The sequence below is a fragment of the Sceloporus undulatus genome, chromosome 5, assembly GCF_019175285.1.
Source record: "Sceloporus undulatus isolate JIND9_A2432 ecotype Alabama chromosome 5, SceUnd_v1.1, whole genome shotgun sequence".
Taxonomy (NCBI): domain Eukaryota; kingdom Metazoa; phylum Chordata; class Lepidosauria; order Squamata; family Phrynosomatidae; genus Sceloporus; species Sceloporus undulatus.
In genome coordinates this window covers 84,238,185-84,243,622 of record NC_056526.1, presented here as the reverse complement: position 1 = coordinate 84,243,622, position 5,438 = coordinate 84,238,185, and the positions used below count along the sequence as shown (strand labels likewise).

Genomic DNA, 5,438 nt, shown 5'->3' with positions numbered 1-5,438 from the left:
TGGATTGTATAAAATGGGACTTGAGTATCCAAAGGGAGGCCTGGAACCAAACCAGTGGATACCAAGGGCCCACTGCATAGAAACACTAATATAGTCCAACATTTATGAGAAGTATTGGCCCACCTGGATGAGACCTTTCACTGAGCATGCAGTAAAAGGTGACTCCACACATTCCAGCTTGGATGAAACAAGTTTGAAATTTAGGATGCTTCCAGATGACATTTTTATTGTGAACACACCCTGTTTAATTCATGCAATCTGACAGGGGAGCCAGATGATGTTGTCTTCATTTTGTATGCTGTCTTTTCCCCACACACTGATTTGTCCATCTTTTTTCTTACCAAAATCCCAAACCCAAACCAACAATGTATTAAGAAAGGAAGATGACAAGCAGTAGATTTCCTTCCAACTGGTAGCATTAAGAGCCCTTTGTGAGACATCTCCCTTGGAATACAGTCCTCCATTCAAATCACTGAATTTTTTTGTAGTTCAGCTTAACTACACCAATTCTTGATTTATTAGTTTTGTATCCATACAGTGATAACATATTCTTCGAATGTCATCATTTTAATTAATAATCTTTATCAATTTCTGAACATGACTATTAAAAAGTATGTGTGTGTGTGCATGTGTGTGTGTGGCTAAATTCTTTTCGTAGAGGTCAAATAAAGATGTGCTGACCTGAAAATAATAATCTTGGGAAAATAATTTAACAGTATCACTAAACTAGAAGTTAAGACCTGATTCATATGCACATTTATTCCATTCTATGGCTTGATCCCAAAAAAGTTTAGAAATGCACCCTAAACTGACAAAAATATTACTATGAAATACAGGAGGGTGGGATTATGTTTTCATGTTGCCATATATCTCCAATATTCATATTACTGTAGTGCCATGTTGTGAACAAATCCAGCTGTCCTTTTTCCACCTGGAAAGCATCCCAGTAACTGCTGTCTTTCAATAAGAAAATGAACCAACATGGATGTTAATCCAGACACTACTGCTGAGAACCGGGGGAGGCACACCCAGACATTAAATAATTGTACCGCAGTTCTCAAAACAAACCTGGTGGGTAAAGAAATGCCACATATTTAAAAATAATGTGCTTGACTTTCAGTTAAAGATGACCAGAACATTCTCAAAATGTTGGTACGGTACTAGTTTGTACTAGTAAGTGTATCTCTTTAACAAATAGTTTTATCTGTGCATATGACAAATAAAGCCCTCTAAAAATTATCAGAATGTTTAAATGTAGCTAGGTCATCAGGACATATTTCCAAGGTCTACAGCAACTGAGCATCACTAAATCATATGCTACTTAAATGTGAAGAAGAACTGCTCTGAACTCTGCTTCCCTTGAGTTTTATTGTTTGTGCTCATTGTGTTGAAATAATTTATATACCACAACAGCCAGTTATGTCTCTCTCCACTGTATATTGCTTTTCAAAGGAACTATTAGGATTGCTGACTATATATCATTCCTGACCCAAAGCCACATAAAAAAGAGGAAGAAACAAACAGCTTAGCCATATAAGAATGTATAACCTATTCTGCTCTCTGGCATTCACTGTAATAAAACATCTCTGTAACTTAAATCAAGTTAAGGCTACCTGCAGAAACTTGCAGGTAGGGCTCCAGCACTGCAAAGAGCCACGGAGAGAATCAGTGAATCTCTGTAAGCACCTCTAATGTGAAGATTAAAGCTGTTATAGTAATAATACTTAGTATTTACATAGCATTTTATATATTGTTTTGAGAGAGCATCACATACATAATTTTAGTAATCCTTAAAAAAAGAAAATCCTACAAAATAGATGATGATGATGATGATGATGATGATGATGATGATGATGATTATTATTATTATTATCCCCGTGTCACAGATGGGAGCTGGCGATAAGAAGCTACCTAAAGAGTAAAGCAGAAGCAAGACTGAACTGGGAACTTCCTGTTACACAATTCATGGTGCATCTACACTGTAGAAATAATGCAGCTGGACAACACTTTAAGTGCTGTACCTCCATCCTATGGAATCTTGGGATTAGGAGTTTTATGAAGTCTTTAGCCAGGATTCTGTACGATGGAGCCATTGCAGTTAAAATGGTGCCAACCTGCATTGTTTCTACAGTGCAGGTGTACCCTCTGTTACTAAGCCAATATGCCATGCTATCTCTCTAAAGTGTCCCACTTCAGGTCAAAGAATATTGATCTGATAAACCACGATTTATCCAACCAAGAGTGAATGCTGTCTCTACATATCCACCCTACCTATTCCTTCCCCCTTGACTCTCATACCATAATTCAGTGTTTCCATGGTTTCTGAATAACATTTGGAGGAAGAGGAGAATTACCGGTATCTATTTTACCTCACTTTCCCCTAAAACAATGCTTAAGGCAACTATAGTTGATGTTGTGCATCTTCAAGTCCCTTCCAACTTATGGTGATCCTAAAGCGAACCTTTCACAAGGTTTTCTTGGCAAGAGTTTTTCAGAGCCTTCCCATTGCCTTCCCATTGAGTCTGAGAGTATATGACTTGAACAACATCATTAAAAATAATGTGAAGCCACATAACACTAAAAATCATTATATTAAGCAAAACATTTTAAAGTCTACTCTAGCATGATTCAAGCAGGAGCTGTCTACAATCCTGAATGGCAAACCAGAACTGAAGCACAAAAATGTTTAAGCCACAGTTTCCCAGTTTAGATGTAATTAGAAAGCACAGTTTTAAACTCCTTGAAATAAGGGGTTTATGAAGGAAAGAGAGAAATAAGTAGAGGAAGAAAGTCATGAACAAATGTCCTGTTGGGAAGCAGAAATTAGGCAGAAATACTTTTGATTCTCGGAAGAAAAAGTACATCCTGTTCCTATGATTGGTAAGTAATTGGGCGATTCAGGGTGCATCTACGCTGTTGAAATAATGAAGTTTGACACCACTTTAATTGGCATGGCTCCCTTCTACAAAATCCTGGGATCTGTAGTTTTGTGAGGCACCAACACTTTTTGGCAGAGAAGGCTAAAGACCTTGTAAAATTAAAAATCCCAGGATTCCATAGGAGGGAGCTTCAGCATTTCAAGTGTTGTCAAATTGCATTATTTTTACAGTATAGATTCACTGCCAGTGACCATTTGCTCTTTTGTAGTTTCACCCCATAGAAAAAGTTTAGTACGTTTCACCCCATAGAAAAAACTTGCATTAGGATACATCTGTGATTGTTATACAGTACTACTTATTTACTAATTCAAAGATAGGAATAATGCATAGAATTACTGTGTAATCAACTCTTATATGATTAATCCCATTAAAGTCAGTGAAACTACTCAGTTAGTAACCATCCAATAACATTTAGAATGGAGGCCTAAGTGAACTACATTGATATTTAACATAGGGCTGCTGATTGATTTTTTTCTGGGTGATTACATTTTGTTTCACAGGAAAAATAATGCATCTAGTTTGATAGAATACAAGAGACTTCCAAAACACTTGCTGACTTTGCAATCAATTGGGGGTTAGCAAGGCTTGATAAATTATTAAGTAACACAAAGCTGGAAAGCATACTGACAATTTTAAAAAGATCTGCTTTTTTCCTGATCAGTAGGCTGTGTCAGTTTTAGTTTTTTTCAAATATAGAAAATATGTTGTTTTATAAATTATTTTCTTCTTTAAAAAAGCAACCTCACAGCCTCACAAGATGACAGAGAAAACTTACCCAAAGATAAGAGGCACTTTTAAAAAGAAACAAATGTTTTATCTAGATTTTAGACATTTTTATTAATGTCGATTATATTTTTGAGTGGAACAGTAGGGAAATTATATGATGTAGTAGTAATAATAAGTAGATTTACATACTGAATTACCTGCTGAGATGCAGTGAATATGCAAAAGATTGGCAGAATCATTTTTATATTAATCAGTAAAAATTTTAAATTAAATATTCATTATTTTTAAAAAAATTAACACAGCAATACAAACAAGTTTTGAGCTAAGCATGTACAAGTCCAATAACTTGCCTGAAGTAGAAGGCATAAAAAATTAAGTTCACAAGTGTATTAATTCTGTTTAAACTGGAGTTTAAACAAAAAGCTTGCAAAAGCAGGAGAGAAGCATCACCAATATTGGATTTGCACACTTCACCCTCGCCCCACCTCCTCACCTTCATATAGCCAGAAAGGAGACTTTCAGTTTCATTTGGAGTTGTTTCATTTACCCCCCAAAAGAAGTGACAAATTAAACAATCTAGTTTACTGGTTTTGCTTTGAACCACCAGTTTAAGTCATATTTAGAAGAGAGAAAGATAAGAGTACAGTACAGAGAGAGAGAGAGAGAGAGAGAGAGAGACTCAAAGCAGTTATTTTCTACTTGTGAACCATGGTTTAGCATTACATTTATTAAACTATGGTTCACCATTATAAACAAAACTAGCCAGTATTTTCATACAAATTAGAACTAGGATTGTTTCAAGAATTTACTTGGGATTGGTTTCACATAATTCACTGCATTAAGAGACTACATCCATTCCTTATTCAAAAGTCTATTTTTTGAGAGCACATGCACTTCTTTCGACCCACATGGCTGTACCCATTTTAGTGAATTCCAGCTCTTCATCATTTCAAAACTTGCTGCAACTGTTAGTCTGCCCCTAATTATACCTGAACATCCAGTAAGTCGAACTTGAGCCCTTTCGCTGGTATTGAACTTGCAACCTTATGGTTTTGAGTGAGTGGCTGCAGTACAGGCATTTAACCACTGCGCCATTACAAGCCAGATGGTTGTGTGAAGGTGTGGTCAAGGTGATTTCGGGGCGAAACAGACTGCCCCAAGGCCAGCTTCAAGGTGGATTGGGGCCATGGGCATATGCTTGCTGTGGCCCCAATCCAGTTTTTGCAGGGGCGGCTTGAAGCCACCCCAGCTTCAAGGTGGATTGGGGCCCCAGCAAGCATATGCCCACGGCCCCAATCCACCCTGAAGCTGGCCAAAAACAGAATGGCAAAGATCAGCTCCTTTTTCAGCCAGCAAAAAAACAGCTTTTACCACCCTGCAGCAGCTTGAAGCTGGCTGCAGGATTCTCCAGTGGTGTGCGGAGTATAAATGCCATGCTGCTGGAGCTTCTTGAAGCTGCCCATATCTAAACAGCTGGGTTGCTTCAGGATGTCTTGGGGGTCACGTGGCATCTAAACGCCATGCTCCCACGCCACCTGGAAGGCAGCTTTGCCAGACCATCTGTTTCAGCCTTTCTTCTTCCATTCTTTCCTATACTCCTACATCCTTTCTTGTTCCCACAGCTTACCCATCAACATTTCATGTATCCTGAAAGATCACAGTTACTACTCATGCCATTTTGGTAGTGGTTTTTAATATGTACTTCTTCAATTTGATGATTATTGTAAAGACACACCCAACTAAAGGTGGTGGCAGGTTTGGGTGTGCAATGCC

At 37.7% G+C, this 5,438-nt stretch overlaps 1 protein-coding gene across 1 annotated transcript in view; it reads right to left on the bottom strand.

Moving 5' to 3' along the window:
* The window catches only part of RELN (reelin), a 250,778-nt gene extending 246,069 nt beyond the window's left edge, over positions 1 to 4,709 (bottom strand). The window contains 1 exon segment of the mRNA XM_042467668.1: positions 4,655 to 4,709. The gene's annotated coding sequence lies outside the window, so the exon portion shown is untranslated.
* Between the last annotated feature and the right edge of the window lie 729 nt (positions 4,710 to 5,438).